Raw genomic sequence first — 15,000 nt, forward strand, 5'->3', positions numbered from 1 at the left:
AGCATTGAAGGAGGCCGGAACAAGAGAGAAAAAAAAAAGCCTACAGAACCTGGTATTTCCAGGTGGTCTCCCATACAAGTACTAACCAGGCCCAGCCCTGCTTAGCTTCCAAGATCAGACAAGATTGGGCTTGTTCAGGGTGGTGTGGCTGTAGGTATTGTTTTTTCTATTGACCTACATCTCTTATACATCTAAAAACAAGCATTGAAGGAAGCCGGAACAAGAGAGAAAAAAAAAAAGGCCTACAGCACCTGGTATTCCCAGGTGGTCTCCCATCCAAGTACTAACCAGGCCCGGCCCTGCTTAGCTTCCAAGATCAGACGAGATTGGGCTTGTTCAGGGTGGTGTGGCTGTAGGTATTGGTTTTCTAATGACCTACATCACTTATACATTTTAAAACCAGCATTGAAGGAAGCCAGAACAAGATATAAAAAAAAAAGTACTAACCAGGCCCGGACCTGCTTAGCTTTCAAAATCAGACAAGATTCGGCTTGTTCAGGGTGGTGGGGCTGTAGGTATTGGTTTCATATTGACCTACATCTCTTATACATCTCAAAACCAGCATTGAAGGAAGTCGGAACAAGAGAGAAAAAAAAAAGGGCCTACAGCACCTGGTATTCCCAGGTGGTTTCGCATCCAAGTACTAACCAGCCCCTGCTCTGCTTAGCTTCCAAGATCAGACGAGATTGGGCTTGTTCAGGGTGGTGTGGATGTAGGTATTGGTTTCCTATTGACCTACATCTCTTATACATCTAAAAACCAGCATTGAAGGAAGCCGGAACAAGAGAGAAAAAAAAAAGGCCTACAGCACCTGGTATTCCCAGGTGGTCTCCCTTCCAAGTACTAACCAGGCTTGTCCCTGCTTAGCTTCCAAGATCAGACGAGATTGGGCTTGTTCAGGGTGGTGCGGCTGTATGTATTGTTTTCCTATTGACCTACATCTCTTATACATCTAAAAACCAGCATTGAAGGAAGCCGGAACAAGAGAGAAGAAAAAAAGGCCTACAGCACCTGGTATTCCCAGGTGGTCTCCCATCCAAGTACTAACCAGGCCCGGCTCTGCTTAGCTTCCAAGATCAGATGAGATTGGGCTTGTTCAGGATGGTGTTGCAGTAGGTATTGTTTTCTTATTGACCTACATCTCTTATACATCTCAAAACCAGCATTGAAGAAGGCCGGAACAAGAGAGAAAAAAAAAAGCTTACAGCACCTGGTATTTCCAGGTGGTCTCCCATCCAAGTACTAACCAGGCCCAGCCCTGCTTAGCTTCCAAGATCATACGAGATTGGGGTTGTTCAGGGTGCTGTGGCTGTAGGTATTGTTTTCCTATTGACCTACATCTCTTATACATCTAAAAACAAGCATTGAAGGAAGCCGGAACAAGAGAGAAAAAAAAAAAGGCCTACAGCACCTGGTATTCCCAGTTGGTCTCTGAGCCAAGTACTAACCAGGCCCGGCCCTGCTTAGCTTCCAAGATCAGACGAGATTGGGCTTGTCCAGGGTGGTGTGGCTGTAGGTATTGGTTTCCTAATGACCTACATCACTTATACCTTTTAATACCAGCATTGAAGGAAGCCAGAACAAGAGAGAAAAAAAAAAGTACTAACCAGGCCCGGACCTGCTTAGCTTTCAAGATCAGACAAGATTGGGCTTGTCCAGGGTGGTGTGGCTGTAGGTATTGGTTTCCTATTGACCTACATCTCTTATACATCTCAAAACCAGCATTGAAGGAGGCCGGAACAAGAGAGAAAAAAAAAAGCCTACAGCACCTGGTATTTCCAGGTGGTCCCCATCCAAGTACTAACCAGGCCCAGCCCTGCTTAGCTTCCAAGATCAGACGAGATTGGGCTTGCTCAGGGTGGTGTGGCTGTAGGTATTCTTTTCCTATTGACCTACATCTCTTATACATCTCAAAACCAGCATTGAAGGAAGTCGGAACAAGAGAGAAAAAAAAAAGGGCCTACAGCACCTGGTATCCCCAGGTGGTCTCGCATCCAAGTACTAACCAGGCCTGGCTCTGTTTAGCTTCCAAGATCAGGCTTGTCCAGGGTGGTGAGGCTGTAGGTATTGGTTTCCTATTGACTTACATCTCTTATATATCTAAAAACCAGCATTGAAGGAAGCCGGAACAAGAGAGAAAAAAAAAAAGCCTACAGCACCTGGTATTCCCAGGTGGTCTCCCATCCAAGTACTAAACAGGCCTGGCCCTGCTTAGCTTCCAAGATCAAGCGAGATTGGGCTTGTTTAGAGATGTGTAGCTGTAGGTTTTGGTTTCCTATTGACCTACATCTCTTATAATCTCAAAACCAGCATTGAAGGAAGCCGGAACAAGAGAGAAAAAAAAAAGGCCTACAGCACCTGGTATTCCCAGGTGGTCTCCCATCCAAGTACTAACCAGGCCCGTCCCTGCTTAGCTTCCAAGATCAGATGAGATTGGGCTTGTTCAGGGTGGTGTGGCTGTAGGTATTGTTTTCCTATTGACCTACATCTCTTATACATCTAAAAACAAGCATTGAAGGAAGCCGGTACAAGAGAGAAAAAAAAAAAGGCCTACAGCACCTGGTATTCCCAGGTGGTCTCCCATCCAAGTACTAACCAGGCACGGCCCTGCTTAGCTTCCAAGATCAGACGAGATTGGGCTTGTTCAGGGTGGTGTGGCTGTAGGTATTGGTTTTCTAATGACCTACATCACTTATACATTTTAAAACCAGCATTGAAGGAAGCCAGAACAAGATATAAAAAAAAAAGTACTAACCAGGCCCGGACCTGCTTAGCTTTCAAGATCAGACGAGATTGGGCTTGTTCAGGGTGGTGGGGCTGTAGGTATTGGTTTCATATTGACCTACATCTCTTATACATCTCAAAACCAGCATTGAAGGAAGTCGGAACAAGAGAGAAAAAACAAAGGGCCTACAGCACCTGGTATTCCCAGGTGGTCTCGCATCCAAGTACTAACCAGCCCCGGCTCTGCTTAGCTTCCAAGATCAGACGAGATTGGGCTTGTTCAGAGTGGTGTGGATGTAGGTATTGGTTTCCTATTGACCTACATCTCTTATACATCTAAAAACCAGCATTGAAGGAAGCCAGAACAAGAGAGAAAAAAAAAAGGCCTACAGCACCTGGTATTCCCAGGTGGTCTCCCATCCAAGTACTAACCAGGCTCGTCCCTGCTTACCTTCCAAGATCAGACGAGATTGGGCTTGTTCAGGGTGGTGCGGCTGTAGGTATTGTTTTCCTATTGACCTACATCTCTTATACATCTAGAAACCAGCATTGAAGGAAGCCGGAACAAGAGAGAAGAAAAAAAGGCCTACAGCACCTGGTATTCCCAGGTGGTCTCCCATCCAAGTACTAACCAGGCCCGGCTCTGCTTAGCTTCCAAGATCAGACGAGATTGGGCTTGTTCAGGGTGGTGTGGCTGTAGGTATTGGTTTCCTATTGACCTACATCTCTTATACATCTAAAAACCAGCATTGAAGGAGGCCGGAACAAGAGAGAAAAAAAAAAAGCCTACAGCACCTGGTATTTCCAGGTGGTCTCCCATCCAAGTACTAACCAGGCCCAGCCCTGCTTAGCTTCCAAGATCAGACGAGATTGGGCTTGTTCAGGGTGGTGTGGCTGTAGGTATTGGGGACTTATTGACCTACATCTCTTATACATCTCAAAACCAGCATTGAAGGAAGTCGGAACAAGAGAGAAAAAAAAAAGGGCCTACAGCACCTGGTATCCCCAGGTGGTCTCGCATCCAAATACTAACCAGGCCTGGCTCTGCTTAGCTTCCAAGATCAGGCTTGTTCAGGGTGGTGTGGCTGTAGGTATTGGTTTCCTATTGACTTACATCTCTTATACATCTAAAAACCAGCATTGAAGGAAGCCGGAACAAGAGAGAAAAAAAAAAAGCCTACAGCACCTGGTATTCCCAGGTGGTCTCCCATCCAAGTACTAACCAGGCCTGGCCCTGCTTAGCTTCCCAGATCAAGCGAGATTGGGCTTGTTTAGAGATGTGTAGCTGTAGGTTTTGGTTTCCTATTGACCTACATCTCTTATAATCTCAAAACCAGCATTGAAGGAAGCCGGAACAAGAGAGAAAAAAAAAAGGCCTACAGCACCTGGTATTCCCAGGTAGTCTCCCATCCAAGTACTAACCAGGCCCGTCCCTGCTTAGCTTCCAAGATCAGACGAGATTGGGCTTGTTCAGGGTGGTGTGGCTGTAGGTATTGTTTTCCTATTGACCTACATCTCTTATACATCTAGAAAACAGCATTGAAGGAAGCCGGAACAAGAGAGAAGATAAAAAAGGCCTACAGCACCTGGTATTCCCAGGTGGTCTCCCATCCAAGTACTAACCAGGCCTGGCTCTGCTTAGCTTCCAAGATCAGACGAGATTGGGCTTGTTCAGGGTGGTGTGGCTGTAGGTATTGTTTTCCTATTGACCTACATCTCTTATACATCTCAAAATCAGCATTGAAGGAGGCCGGAACAAGAGAGAAAAAAAAAAGCCTACAGAACCTGGTATTTCCAGGTGGTCTCCCATCCAAGTACTAACCAGGCCCAGCCCTGCTTAGCTTCCAAGATCAGACGAGATTGGGCTTGTTCAGGGTGGTGTGGCTGTAGGTATTGTTTTCCTATTGACCTACATCTCTTATACATCTAAAAACAAGCATTGAAGGAAGCCGGAACAAGAGAGAAAAAAAAAAAGGCCTACAGCACCTGGTATTCCCAGGTGGTCTCCCATCCAAGTACTAACCAGGCCCGGCCCTGCTTAGCTTCCAAGATCAGACGAGATTGGGCTTGTTCAGGGTGGTGTGGCTGTAGGTATTGGTTTCCTAATGACCTACATCACTTATACATTTTAAAACCAGCATTGAAGGAAGCCAGAACAAGATATAAAAAAAAAAGTACTAACCAGGCCCGGACCTGCTTAGCTTTCAAGATCAGACGAGATTCGGCTTGTTCAGGGTGGTGGGGCTGTAGGTATTGGTTTCGTATTGACCTACATCTCTTATACATCTCAAAACCAGCATTGAAGGAAGTCGGAACAAGAGAGAAAAAAAAAGAGCCTACAGCACCTGGTATTCCCAGGTGGTTTCGCATCCAAGTACTAACCAGCCCCTGCTCTGCTTAGCTTCCAAGATCAGACGAGATTGGGCTTGTTCAGGGTGGTGTGGATGTAGGTATTGGTTTCCTATTGACCTACATCTCTTATACATCTAAAAACCAGCATTGAAGGAAGCCGGAACAAGAGAGAAAAAAAAAAGGCCTACAGCACCTGGTATTCCCAGGTGGTCTCCCATCCAAGGACTAACCAGGCTTGTCCCTGCTTAGCTTCCAAGATCAGACGAGATTGGGCTTGTTCAGGGTGGTGCGGCTGTATGTATTGTTTTCCTATTGACCTACATCTCTTATACATCTAAAAACAAGCATTGAAGGAAGCCGGAACAAGAGAGAAAAAAAAAAAGGCCTACAGCACCTGGTATTCCCAGGTGGTCTCCCATCCAAGTACTAACCAGGCCCGGCCCTGCTTAGCTTCCAAGATCAGACGAGATTGGGCTTGTTCAGGGTGGTGTGGCTGTAGGTATTGGTTTCCTAATGACCTACATCACTTATACATTTTAAAACCAGCATTGAAGGAAGCCAGAACAAGATATAAAAAAAAAAGTACTAACCAGGCCCGGACCTGCTTAGCTTTCAAGATCAGACGAGATTCGGCTTGTTCAGGGTGGTGGGGCTGTAGGTATTGGTTTCGTATTGACCTACATCTCTTATACATCTCAAAACCAGCATTGAAGGAAGTCGGAACAAGAGAGAAAAAAAAAGAGCCTACAGCACCTGGTATTCCCAGGTGGTTTCGCATCCAAGTACTAACCAGCCCCTGCTCTGCTTAGCTTCCAAGATCAGACGAGATTGGGCTTGTTCAGGGTGGTGTGGATGTAGGTATTGGTTTCCTATTGACCTACATCTCTTATACATCTAAAAACCAGCATTGAAGGAAGCCGGAACAAGAGAGAAAAAAAAAAGGCCTACAGCACCTGGTATTCCCAGGTGGTCTCCCATCCAAGGACTAACCAGGCTTGTCCCTGCTTAGCTTCCAAGATCAGACGAGATTGGGCTTGTTCAGGGTGGTGCGGCTGTATGTATTGTTTTCCTATTGACCTACATCTCTTATACATCTAAAAACCAGCATTGAAGGAAGCCGGAACAAGAGAGAAGAAAAAAAGGCCTACAGCACCTGGTATTCCCAGTTGGTCTCCCATCCAAGTACTAACCAGGCCCGGCTCTGCTTAGCTTCCAAGATCAGATGAGATTGGGCTTGTTCAGGATGGTGTGGCAGTAGGTATTGTTTTCTTATTGACCTACATCTCTTATACATCTCAAAACCAGCATTGAAGAAGGCCGGAACAAGAGAGAAAAAAAAAAGCTTACAGCACCTGGTATTTCCAGGTGGTCTCCCATCCAAGTACTAACCAGGCCCAGCCCTGCTTAGCTTCCAAGATCATACGAGATTGTGGTTGTTCAGGGTGCTGTGGCTGTAGGTATTGTTTTCCTATTGACCTACATCTCTTATACATCTAAAAACAAGCATTGAAGGAAGCCGGAACAAGAGAGAAAAAAAAAAAGGCCTACAGCACCTGGTATTCCCAGTTGGTCTCTGAGCCAAGTACTAACCAGGCCCGGCCCTGCTTAGCTTCCAAGATCAGACGAGATTGGGCTTGTCCAGGGTGGTGTGGCTGTAGGTATTGGTTTCCTATTGACCTACATCTCTTATACATCTCAAAACCAGCATTGAAGGAGGCCGGAACAAGAGAGAAAAAAAAAAGCCTACAGCACCTGGTATTTCCAGGTGGTCCCCATCCAAGTACTAACCAGGCCCAGCCCTGCTTAGCTTCCAAGATCAGACGAGATTGGGCTTGCTCAGGGTGGTGTGGCTGTAGGTATTCTTTTCCTATTGACCTACATCTCTTATACATCTCAAAACCAGCATTGAAGGAAGTCGGAACAAGAGAGAAAAAAAAAAGGGCCTACAGCACCTGGTATCCCCAGGTGGTCTCGCATCCAAGTACTAACCAGTCCTGGCTCTGCTTAGCTTCCAAGATCAGGCTTGTCCAGGGTGGTGTGGCTGTAGGTATTGGTTTTCTATTGACTTACATCTCTTATATATCTAAAAACCAGCATTGAAGGAAGCCGGAACAAGAGAGAAAAAGAAAAAGCCTACAGCACCTGGTATTCCCAGGTGGTCTCCCATCCAAGTACTAAACAGGCCTGGCCCTGCTTAGCTTCCAAGATCAAGCGAGATTGGGCTTGTTTAGAGATGTGTAGCTGTAGGTTTTGGTTTCCTATTGACCTACATCTCTTATAATCTCAAAACCAGCATTGAAGGAAGCCGGAACAAGAGAGAAAAAAAAAAGGCCTACAGCACCTGGTATTCCCAGGTGGTCCCCCATCCAAGTACTAACCAGGCCCGTCCCTGCTTAGCTTCCAAGATCAGATGAGATTGGGCTTGTTCAGGGTGGTGTGGCTGTAGGTATTGTTTTCCTATTGACCTACATCTCTTATACATCTAAAAACAAGCATTGAAGGAAGCCGGTACAAGAGAGAAAAAAAAAAAGGCCTACAGCACCTGGTATTCCCAGGTGGTCTCCCATCCAAGTACTAACCAGGCCCGGCCCTGCTTAACTTCCAAGATCAGACGAGATTGGGCTTGTTCAGGGTGGTGTGGCTGTAGGTATTGGTTTTCTAATGACCTACATCACTTATACATTTTAAAACCAGCATTGAAGGAAGCCAGAACAAGAGAGAAAAAGAAAAAGCCTACAGCACCTGGTATTCCCAGGTGGTCTCCCATCCAAGTACTAACCAGTCCTGGCTCTGCTTAGCTTCCAAGATCAGGCTTGTCCAGGGTGGTGTGGCTGTAGGTATTGGTTTCCTATTGACTTACATCTCTTATATATCTAAAAACCAGCATTGAAGGAAGCCGGAACAAGAGAGAAAAAGAAAAAGCCTACAGCACCTGGTATTCCCAGGTGGTCTCCCATCCAAGTACTAAACAGGCCTGGCCCTGCTTAGCTTCCAAGATCAAGCGAGATTGGGCTTGTTTAGAGATGTGTAGCTGTAGGTTTTGGTTTCCTATTGACCTACATCTCTTATAATCTCAAAACCAGCATTGAAGGAAGCCGGAACAAGAGAGAAAAAAAAAAGGCCTACAGCACCTGGTATTCCCAGGTGGTCCCCCATCCAAGTACTAACCAGGCCCGTCCCTGCTTAGCTTCCAAGATCAGATGAGATTGGGCTTGTTCAGGGTGGTGTGGCTGTAGGTATTGTTTTCCTATTGACCTACATCTCTTATGCATCTAAAAACAAGCATTGAAGGAAGCCGGTACAAGAGAGAAAACAAAAAAAGGCCTACAGCACCTGGTATTCCCAGGTGGTCTCCCATCCAAGTACTAACCAGGCCCGGCCCTGCTTAACTTCCAAGATCAGACGAGATTGGGCTTGTTCAGGGTGGTGTGGCTGTAGGTATTGGTTTTCTAATGACCTACATCACTTATACATTTTAAAACCAGCATTGAAGGAAGCCAGAACAAGATATAAAAAAAAAGTAACTAACCAGGCCCAGGACCTGCTTAGCTTTCAAGATCAGACGAGATTGGCTTGTTCAGGGTGGTGGGGCTGTAGGTATTGGTTTCATATTGACCTACATCTCTTATACATCTCAAACCAGCATTGAAGGAAGTCGGAACAAGAGAGAAAAAAAAAGGGCCTACAGCACCTGGTATTCCCCAGGTGGTCTCGCATCCAAGTACTAACCAGCCCCGGCTCTGCTTAGCTTCCAAGATCAGACGAGATTGGGCTTGTTTCAGGGTGGTGTGGATGTAGGTATTGGTTTCCTATTGACCTACATCTCTTATACATCTAAAAACCAGCATTGAAGGAAGCCGGAACAAGAGAGAAAAAAAAAAGGCCTACAGCACCTGGTATTCCCAGGTGGTCTCCCATCCAAGTACTAACCAGGCTCGTCCCTGCTTAGCTTCCAAGATCAGACGAGATTGGGCTTGTTCAGGGTGGTGCGGCTGTAGTATTGTTTTCCTATTGACCTACATCTCTTATACATCTAAAAACCAGCATTGAAGGAAGCCGGAACAAGAGAGAAGAAAAAAAGGCCTACAGCACCTGGTATTCCCAGGTGGTCTCCCATCCAAGTACTAACCAGGCCGGCTCTGCTTAGCTTCCAAGATCAACGAGATTGGGCTTGTTCAGGGTGGTGTGGCTGTAGGTATGGTTCCTTATTGACCTACATCTCTTATACATCTCAAAACCAGCATTAGAAGGAAGGCTGGAACAAGAAGAGAAAAAAATGCCTACAGCACCTGGTATTTCCAGGTGGTCTCCCATCCAAGTACTAACCAGGGCAGTCCTGCTAACTTCCAAGATCAGTAAGATTGGGCTTGTTCAGGATGGTGTGGCAGTAGGTATTGTTTTCTTATTGACCTACATCTCTTATACATCTCAAACAGCATTGAAGGAGGCCGGAACAAGAGAGAAAAAAAAAAGCCTACAGCACCTGGTATTTCCAGGTGGTCTCCCATCCAAGGTACTAACCAGGCCCAGCCGTGCTTAGCTTCCAAGATCAAACGAGATTGGGATTGTTCAGGGTGCTGTGGCTGTAGGTATTGTTTTTTTATTGACCTACATCTCTTATACATCTAAAAAACAAGCATTGAAGGAAGCCGGAACAAGAGAGAAAAAAAAAAGGCCTACAGCACCTGGTATTCCCAGGTGGGTCTCTGAGCCAAGTACTAACCAGGCCCGGCCCTGCTTAGCTTCCAGATCAGACGAGATTGGGCTTGTCCAGGTGGTGTGGCTGTAGGGTATTGGTTTCTTAATGACCTACATCACTTATACATTTTAAAATCAGCATTGAAGGAAGCCAGAACAAGAGAGAAAAAAAAAAGTACTAACCAGGCCCGGACCTGCTTAGCTTTCAGATCAGACAAGATTGGGCTTGTCCAGGGTGGTGTGGCTGTAGGTATTGGTTTCCTATTGACCTACATCTCTTATACATCTCAAAACCAGCATTGAAGGAGGCCGGAACAAGAGAGAAAGAAAAAAGCCTACAGCCCCTGGTATTTCCAGGAGGTCTCCCATCCAAGTACTAACCAAGGCCCAGCCCTGCTTAGCTTCCAAGATCAGGCTTGTTCAGGGTGGTGTGGCTGTAGGTATTGGTTTCCTATTGACCTACATCTCTTATACATCTCAAAACCAGCATTGAAGGAAGTCGGAACAAGAGAGAAAAAAAAAAGGGCCTACAGCATCTGGTATTCCCAGGTTGTCTCGCATCCAAGTACTAACCAGCCCCGGCTCTGCTTAGCTTCCAAGATCAGACGAGATTGGGCTTGTTCAGGGTGGTGGGGCTGTAGGTATTGGTTTCCTATTGACCTACATCTCTTATACATCTAAAAACCAGCATTGAAGGAAGCCGGAACAAGAGAGAAAAAAAAAAGGCCTACAGCACCTGGTATTCCCAGGTGGTCTCCCATCCAAGTACTAACCAGGCCCGTCCTCTGCTTAGCTTCCAACATCAAGGATTGAGATTGGGCTTGTTCAGGTGGTGTGGCTGTAGGTATTGGTTTCCTATTGACCTACATCTCTTATACATCTCAAAACCAGCATTGAGGGAAGTCGGAACAAGAGAGAAAAAAAAAAGGGCCTACAGCACCTGGTATACCCAGGTGGTCTCGCATCCAAGTACTAACCAGGCCCGGCTCTGCTTAGCTTCCAAGATCAGGCTTGTTCAGGGTGGTGTGGCTGTAGGTATTGGTTTCCTATTGCCCCTACATCTCTTATAATCTAAAAACCAGCATTGAAGGAAGCCGGAACAAGAGAGAAAAAAAAAAGGCATACAGCACCTGGTATTCCCAGGTGGTCTCCCATCAAAGTACTAACCAGGCCCGTCCCTGCTTAGCTTCCAAGATCAGATGAGATTGGGCTTGTCCAGGGTGGTGTGGCTGTAGGTATTGTTTTCATATTGACCTACATCTCTTATACATCTAGAAAAACAGCATTGAAGGAAGCCGGAACAAGAGAGAAGAAAAAAAGCGCTACAGCACCTGGTATTCCCAGGTGGTCTCCCGTCCAAGTACTAACCAGGCCTGTCCCTGCTTAGCTTCCAAGATCAGACGAGATTGGGCTTGTTCAGGGTGGTGTGGCTGTAGGTATTGTTTTCCTATTGACCTACATCTCTTATACATCTAGAAAACAGCACTGAAGGAAGCCGGAACAAGAGAGAAGAAAAAAAGACCTACAGCACCTGGTTTTCCCAGGTGGTCTCCCATCCAAGTACTAACCAGGCCTGGCTCTGCTTAGCTTCCAAGACTCAGATGAGATTGGGCTTGTTCAGGGTGGTGTGGCTGTAGGTATTGGTTTCCTTTGACCTACATCTCTTATACATCTCAAAACCAGCATTGAAAGAGGCCGGAACAAGAGAGAAAAAAAAAAGCCTACAGCACCTGGTATTTCCAGGTGATCTCTAACCCAAGTACTAACCAGGCCCAGCCCTGCTTAGCTTCCAAGATCAGACGAGATTGGGCTTGTTCAGGGTGGTGTGGCTGAAGGTATTCGTTTCCTATTGACCTACATCTCTTATACATCTAGAAACCAGCATTGAAGGAAGCCGGAACAAGAGAGAAGTGAAAAAAAGGCCTACAGCACCTGGTATTCCCAGGTGGTCTCCCATCCAAGTACAACCAGGCCCGTCCCTGCTTAGCTTCAAGATCAGACGAGATTGGGCTTGTTCAGGGTGGTGTGGCTGTAGGTATTGTTTTCCTATTGACCTACATCTTTTATACATCTAAAAACAAGCATTGAAGGAAGCCGGAACAAGAGAGAAAAAAAAAAGCCTACAGCACCTGGTATTTCCAGGGATCTCTAATCCAAGTACTAACCAGGCCCAGCCCTGCTTAGCTTCCAAGATCAGATGAGATTGGGCTTGTTCAGGGTGGTGTGGCTGAAGGTATTCGTTTCCTATTGACCTACATCTCTTATTACATCTAGAAACCAGCATTGAAGGAAGCCGAACAAGAGAGAAGAAAAAAAGGCCTACAGCACCTGGTATTCCCAGGTGGTCTCCCATCCAAGTACTAACCAGGCCCGGCCCTGCTTAGCTTCCAAGATCAGACGAGATTGGGCTTTCTCCAGGGTGGTGTGGCCTGTAGGTATTGGTTTCCTAATGACCTACATCACTTATACATTTTAAAACCAGCATTGAAGGAAGCCAGAACAAGAGAGAAAAAAAAAAGTACTAACCAGGCCTGGACCTGCTTAGCTTTCAAGATCAGACGAGATTGGGCTTGTTCAGGGTGGTGTGGCTGTAGGTATTGGTTTCCTATTGACCTACATCTCTTATACATCTAAAAACCAGCATTGAAGGAAGCCGGAAGGGCAAGAGAGAAAAAAAAAAGGGCTACAGCACCTGGTAATTCCCAGGAAGGTCCTCCCACTCCAAGTTTCTAACCAGGCCTGTCCCTGCTTAGCTTCCAAGATCAGATGAGATTGGGCTTGTTCAGGGTGGTGCGGCTGTAGGTATTGTTTTCATATTGACCTACATCTCTTATACATCTAAAAACCGCCATTGAAGGAAGCCGAACAAGGAGAGAAAAAAAAAAGCCTGCCAGCACCTGGTATTCCCAGATGGTCTCCCATCCAAGTACTAACTAGGCCTGGCCCTGCTTAGCTTCCAAGATCAGATGAGATTGGGCTTGTTCAGGATGGTGTGGCTGTAGGTATTAGTTTCCTAATGACCTACATCACTTATACATCTCAAAACCAGCATTGAAGAAGCCAGAACAAGAGAGAAAAAAAAAGTACTAACCAGGCCCGGACCTGCTTAGCTTTCAAGATCAGACAAGATTGGGCTTGTTCAGGCTGGTGTGGCTGTAGGTATTTGTTCCTTATTGACCTACATCTCTTATACATCTCAAAACCAGCATTGAAGGAAGTCGGAACAAGAGAGAAAAAAAAAATGCCTACAGCACCTGGTATTCCCAGGTGGTCTCGCATCCAAGTACTAACCAGGCCCGGCTCTGCTTAGCTTCCAAGATCAGATGAGATTGGCTTGTTCAGCGTGTTTGTGGCTGTAGCATTTGGTTTCCTTATGACCTACATCACTTATACATCTGAAAACCAGCATTGAGGTAGCCCGTTCAAAAGAGAAAAAAAAAGGCCTACAGCACCTGGCATTCCCAGGTGGTCTCCCATCCATGTACTAACTAGGCCTGGCGCGGCTTATCTTTCAAGATCAGACGAGATTGTTCTTGTTCAAGGTTGGAGGTGGCTGTAGGTATTAGTTTCCTCTTGACCTACATCTCTTATACATCTCAACACCAGCATTGAAGGAAGCCGGAACAAGAGAGAAAAAAAAAGGCCTACAGCACCTGGTATTCCCAGGTGGTCTCCCATCCAAGTACTAACCATGCCTGGCCTGCTTAGCTTCCAAGATCAGATGAGATTAGGCTTGTTCAGGGTGGTGTGGCTGTAGGTATTATTTTCGTATTGACTCTACATCTCTTATACATCTAGAAACCAGCATTGAAGGAAGCTGGAACGAGAGAGAAGAAAAAAAAGGCCTACAACACCTGGTATCCCCAGTGTGGTCTCCCATCCAAGTACTAACCAGGCCCGGATCTGCTTAGCTTCCAAGATCAGATGAGATTGGCTTGTTCAGGGTGGTGTGGCTGTAGTATTTTTTTCCTAATGACCTACATCTCTTATACATCTCAAAACCAGCATTGAAGGAGAGGCCGGAACAAGAGAGAAAAAAAAAAGCCTACAGCACCTGGTATTTCCAGGTGGTCTCCCATCCAAGTACTAACCAGGCCCAGCCCTGCTTAGCTTCCAAGATAAGACGAGATTGGACTTGTTCAGGGTGGTGTGGCTGTAGGTATTGGTTTCCTATTGACCTACATCTCTTATAGATCTCAAAACCAGCATTGAAGGAGGCCGGAACAAGAGAGAAAAAAAAAAGCCTACAGCACCTGGTATTTCCAGGTGGTCTCCTCATCCAAGTACTAACCAGGCCCAGCCCTGCTTAGCTTCCAAGATCAGACGAGATTGGGCTTGTTCAGGGTGGTGTGGCTGTAGGTATTGTTTTCTTATTGACCTACATCATCTTATACATCTAAAAAAAGCATTGAAGGAAGCCGGAACAAGAGAGAAAAAAAAAGGGCCTACAGCACCTGGTATTCCCAGGTGGTCTCGCATCCAAGTACTAACCAGCCCCGGCTCTGCTTAGCTTCCAAGATCAGATGAGATTGGGCTTGTTCAGGGTGGTGTGGATGTAGGTATTGTTTTCTTATTGACCTACATCTCTTATACATCTCAAAACCAGCATTGAAGGAGGCCGGAACAAGAAGAGAAAAAAAAAAGCCTACAGCACCTGGTATTTCCCAGGTGGTCTCCCATCCAAGTACTAACCAAGGCCCAGCCCTGCTTAGCTTCCAAGATCAAACGAGATTGGGATTGTTCAGGGTGCTGTGGCTGTAGGTATTGTTTTCTTATTGACCTACATCTCTTATACATCTAAAAACAAGCATTAAAGGAAGCCGGAACAAGAGAGAAAAAAAAAAAGGCCTACAGCACCTGGTATCCCAGGTGGTCTCTGAGCCAAGTACTAACCAAGCCCGGCCTGCTTAGCTTCCAAGATCAGACGAGATTAGGCTTGTCCAGGGTGGTGTGGCTGTAGGTATTGGTTTCCTAATGACCTACATCACTTATACATTTTAAAACCAGCATTGAAGGAAGCCAGAACAAGAGAGAAAAAAAAAAGTACCAACCAGGCCCGGACCTGCTTAGCTTTCAAGATCAGACAAGATTGGGCTTGTTCAGGGTGGTGTGGCTGTAGGTATTGGTTTCCTATTGGACCTACATCTCTTATACATCTCAAAACCAGCATTGAAGGAAGTCGAACAAGAGAGAAAAAAAAAAGGGCCTACAGCACCTGGTATTCCC

General features: G+C 46.0%; 13 non-coding genes and 41 pseudogenes across 13 annotated transcripts; all 54 read right to left on the reverse strand.

Moving 5' to 3' along the window:
• Positions 1–37: 37 nt before the first annotated feature.
• LOC142124895 (5S ribosomal RNA) lies at positions 38–156 on the reverse strand (annotated as a pseudogene).
• Positions 157–239: 83 nt separating this feature from the next.
• On the reverse strand, positions 240–358 carry LOC142124704 (5S ribosomal RNA). Its single transcript, XR_012684802.1, has one exon. It is a non-coding gene; the product is annotated as a 5S ribosomal RNA (ribosomal RNA).
• Positions 359–599: 241 nt separating this feature from the next.
• Positions 600–718, reverse strand: LOC142125027 (5S ribosomal RNA; annotated as a pseudogene).
• Positions 719–799: 81 nt separating this feature from the next.
• LOC142124982 (5S ribosomal RNA) lies at positions 800–918 on the reverse strand (annotated as a pseudogene).
• An 81-nt stretch (positions 919–999) lies between these two features.
• LOC142124797 (5S ribosomal RNA) lies at positions 1,000–1,118 on the reverse strand (annotated as a pseudogene).
• Positions 1,119–1,198: 80 nt separating this feature from the next.
• LOC142124906 (5S ribosomal RNA) lies at positions 1,199–1,317 on the reverse strand (annotated as a pseudogene).
• An 82-nt stretch (positions 1,318–1,399) lies between these two features.
• Positions 1,400–1,518, reverse strand: LOC142124916 (5S ribosomal RNA; annotated as a pseudogene).
• Positions 1,519–1,757: 239 nt separating this feature from the next.
• LOC142124848 (5S ribosomal RNA) lies at positions 1,758–1,875 on the reverse strand (annotated as a pseudogene).
• A 272-nt stretch (positions 1,876–2,147) lies between these two features.
• LOC142125017 (5S ribosomal RNA) lies at positions 2,148–2,266 on the reverse strand (annotated as a pseudogene).
• An 80-nt stretch (positions 2,267–2,346) lies between these two features.
• On the reverse strand, positions 2,347–2,465 carry LOC142124680 (5S ribosomal RNA). Its single transcript, XR_012684779.1, has one exon. It is a non-coding gene; the product is annotated as a 5S ribosomal RNA (ribosomal RNA).
• Positions 2,466–2,547: 82 nt separating this feature from the next.
• Positions 2,548–2,666, reverse strand: LOC142124677 (5S ribosomal RNA). Its single transcript, XR_012684777.1, has one exon. It is a non-coding gene; the product is annotated as a 5S ribosomal RNA (ribosomal RNA).
• Positions 2,667–2,907: 241 nt separating this feature from the next.
• LOC142124956 (5S ribosomal RNA) lies at positions 2,908–3,026 on the reverse strand (annotated as a pseudogene).
• An 81-nt stretch (positions 3,027–3,107) lies between these two features.
• LOC142124808 (5S ribosomal RNA) lies at positions 3,108–3,226 on the reverse strand (annotated as a pseudogene).
• Positions 3,227–3,307: 81 nt separating this feature from the next.
• LOC142124596 (5S ribosomal RNA) lies at positions 3,308–3,426 on the reverse strand. The gene has a single exon (XR_012684705.1). It is a non-coding gene; the product is annotated as a 5S ribosomal RNA (ribosomal RNA).
• Positions 3,427–3,507: 81 nt separating this feature from the next.
• LOC142124575 (5S ribosomal RNA) lies at positions 3,508–3,626 on the reverse strand. Its single transcript, XR_012684686.1, has one exon. It is a non-coding gene; the product is annotated as a 5S ribosomal RNA (ribosomal RNA).
• A 272-nt stretch (positions 3,627–3,898) lies between these two features.
• On the reverse strand, positions 3,899–4,017 carry LOC142125044 (5S ribosomal RNA; annotated as a pseudogene).
• An 80-nt stretch (positions 4,018–4,097) lies between these two features.
• Positions 4,098–4,216, reverse strand: LOC142124608 (5S ribosomal RNA). The gene has a single exon (XR_012684716.1). It is a non-coding gene; the product is annotated as a 5S ribosomal RNA (ribosomal RNA).
• An 82-nt stretch (positions 4,217–4,298) lies between these two features.
• Positions 4,299–4,417, reverse strand: LOC142124742 (5S ribosomal RNA; annotated as a pseudogene).
• Positions 4,418–4,497: 80 nt separating this feature from the next.
• Positions 4,498–4,616, reverse strand: LOC142124738 (5S ribosomal RNA; annotated as a pseudogene).
• An 82-nt stretch (positions 4,617–4,698) lies between these two features.
• On the reverse strand, positions 4,699–4,817 carry LOC142124716 (5S ribosomal RNA). The gene has a single exon (XR_012684813.1). It is a non-coding gene; the product is annotated as a 5S ribosomal RNA (ribosomal RNA).
• Positions 4,818–5,057: 240 nt separating this feature from the next.
• On the reverse strand, positions 5,058–5,176 carry LOC142125039 (5S ribosomal RNA; annotated as a pseudogene).
• An 81-nt stretch (positions 5,177–5,257) lies between these two features.
• On the reverse strand, positions 5,258–5,376 carry LOC142125002 (5S ribosomal RNA; annotated as a pseudogene).
• An 82-nt stretch (positions 5,377–5,458) lies between these two features.
• On the reverse strand, positions 5,459–5,577 carry LOC142124728 (5S ribosomal RNA). Its single transcript, XR_012684814.1, has one exon. It is a non-coding gene; the product is annotated as a 5S ribosomal RNA (ribosomal RNA).
• Positions 5,578–5,817: 240 nt separating this feature from the next.
• Positions 5,818–5,936, reverse strand: LOC142125040 (5S ribosomal RNA; annotated as a pseudogene).
• An 81-nt stretch (positions 5,937–6,017) lies between these two features.
• On the reverse strand, positions 6,018–6,136 carry LOC142125003 (5S ribosomal RNA; annotated as a pseudogene).
• Positions 6,137–6,217: 81 nt separating this feature from the next.
• Positions 6,218–6,336, reverse strand: LOC142124803 (5S ribosomal RNA; annotated as a pseudogene).
• Positions 6,337–6,416: 80 nt separating this feature from the next.
• Positions 6,417–6,535, reverse strand: LOC142124990 (5S ribosomal RNA; annotated as a pseudogene).
• Positions 6,536–6,617: 82 nt separating this feature from the next.
• On the reverse strand, positions 6,618–6,736 carry LOC142124917 (5S ribosomal RNA; annotated as a pseudogene).
• Positions 6,737–6,816: 80 nt separating this feature from the next.
• On the reverse strand, positions 6,817–6,934 carry LOC142124849 (5S ribosomal RNA; annotated as a pseudogene).
• Positions 6,935–7,206: 272 nt separating this feature from the next.
• Positions 7,207–7,325, reverse strand: LOC142125018 (5S ribosomal RNA; annotated as a pseudogene).
• An 80-nt stretch (positions 7,326–7,405) lies between these two features.
• Positions 7,406–7,524, reverse strand: LOC142124752 (5S ribosomal RNA). The gene has a single exon (XR_012684816.1). It is a non-coding gene; the product is annotated as a 5S ribosomal RNA (ribosomal RNA).
• Positions 7,525–7,606: 82 nt separating this feature from the next.
• Positions 7,607–7,725, reverse strand: LOC142124543 (5S ribosomal RNA). The gene has a single exon (XR_012684655.1). It is a non-coding gene; the product is annotated as a 5S ribosomal RNA (ribosomal RNA).
• A 271-nt stretch (positions 7,726–7,996) lies between these two features.
• On the reverse strand, positions 7,997–8,115 carry LOC142125019 (5S ribosomal RNA; annotated as a pseudogene).
• An 80-nt stretch (positions 8,116–8,195) lies between these two features.
• Positions 8,196–8,314, reverse strand: LOC142124764 (5S ribosomal RNA). Its single transcript, XR_012684817.1, has one exon. It is a non-coding gene; the product is annotated as a 5S ribosomal RNA (ribosomal RNA).
• An 83-nt stretch (positions 8,315–8,397) lies between these two features.
• Positions 8,398–8,516, reverse strand: LOC142124555 (5S ribosomal RNA). The gene has a single exon (XR_012684666.1). It is a non-coding gene; the product is annotated as a 5S ribosomal RNA (ribosomal RNA).
• A 441-nt stretch (positions 8,517–8,957) lies between these two features.
• Positions 8,958–9,076, reverse strand: LOC142124820 (5S ribosomal RNA; annotated as a pseudogene).
• An 80-nt stretch (positions 9,077–9,156) lies between these two features.
• On the reverse strand, positions 9,157–9,273 carry LOC142124974 (5S ribosomal RNA; annotated as a pseudogene).
• A 274-nt stretch (positions 9,274–9,547) lies between these two features.
• LOC142125000 (5S ribosomal RNA) lies at positions 9,548–9,667 on the reverse strand (annotated as a pseudogene).
• A 631-nt stretch (positions 9,668–10,298) lies between these two features.
• On the reverse strand, positions 10,299–10,417 carry LOC142125062 (5S ribosomal RNA; annotated as a pseudogene).
• Positions 10,418–10,498: 81 nt separating this feature from the next.
• LOC142125055 (5S ribosomal RNA) lies at positions 10,499–10,620 on the reverse strand (annotated as a pseudogene).
• Positions 10,621–10,892: 272 nt separating this feature from the next.
• LOC142124579 (5S ribosomal RNA) lies at positions 10,893–11,011 on the reverse strand. The gene has a single exon (XR_012684689.1). It is a non-coding gene; the product is annotated as a 5S ribosomal RNA (ribosomal RNA).
• Positions 11,012–11,093: 82 nt separating this feature from the next.
• On the reverse strand, positions 11,094–11,212 carry LOC142124864 (5S ribosomal RNA; annotated as a pseudogene).
• An 81-nt stretch (positions 11,213–11,293) lies between these two features.
• Positions 11,294–11,413, reverse strand: LOC142124821 (5S ribosomal RNA; annotated as a pseudogene).
• A 79-nt stretch (positions 11,414–11,492) lies between these two features.
• On the reverse strand, positions 11,493–11,611 carry LOC142124894 (5S ribosomal RNA; annotated as a pseudogene).
• Positions 11,612–11,694: 83 nt separating this feature from the next.
• On the reverse strand, positions 11,695–11,811 carry LOC142124881 (5S ribosomal RNA; annotated as a pseudogene).
• Positions 11,812–11,891: 80 nt separating this feature from the next.
• On the reverse strand, positions 11,892–12,009 carry LOC142124929 (5S ribosomal RNA; annotated as a pseudogene).
• Positions 12,010–12,090: 81 nt separating this feature from the next.
• On the reverse strand, positions 12,091–12,211 carry LOC142124760 (5S ribosomal RNA; annotated as a pseudogene).
• A 448-nt stretch (positions 12,212–12,659) lies between these two features.
• Positions 12,660–12,777, reverse strand: LOC142125020 (5S ribosomal RNA; annotated as a pseudogene).
• Positions 12,778–13,415: 638 nt separating this feature from the next.
• Positions 13,416–13,533, reverse strand: LOC142124951 (5S ribosomal RNA; annotated as a pseudogene).
• Positions 13,534–13,816: 283 nt separating this feature from the next.
• Positions 13,817–13,935, reverse strand: LOC142124875 (5S ribosomal RNA; annotated as a pseudogene).
• Positions 13,936–14,015: 80 nt separating this feature from the next.
• On the reverse strand, positions 14,016–14,135 carry LOC142124856 (5S ribosomal RNA; annotated as a pseudogene).
• An 81-nt stretch (positions 14,136–14,216) lies between these two features.
• Positions 14,217–14,335, reverse strand: LOC142124993 (5S ribosomal RNA; annotated as a pseudogene).
• An 81-nt stretch (positions 14,336–14,416) lies between these two features.
• LOC142124909 (5S ribosomal RNA) lies at positions 14,417–14,537 on the reverse strand (annotated as a pseudogene).
• A 440-nt stretch (positions 14,538–14,977) lies between these two features.
• LOC142124879 (5S ribosomal RNA) overlaps positions 14,978–15,000 on the reverse strand; it is a 119-nt pseudogene continuing 96 nt past the window's right edge.

This window comes from Mixophyes fleayi, unplaced genomic scaffold (assembly GCF_038048845.1).
Source record: "Mixophyes fleayi isolate aMixFle1 unplaced genomic scaffold, aMixFle1.hap1 Scaffold_253, whole genome shotgun sequence".
Lineage (NCBI taxonomy): Eukaryota > Metazoa > Chordata > Amphibia > Anura > Limnodynastidae > Mixophyes > Mixophyes fleayi.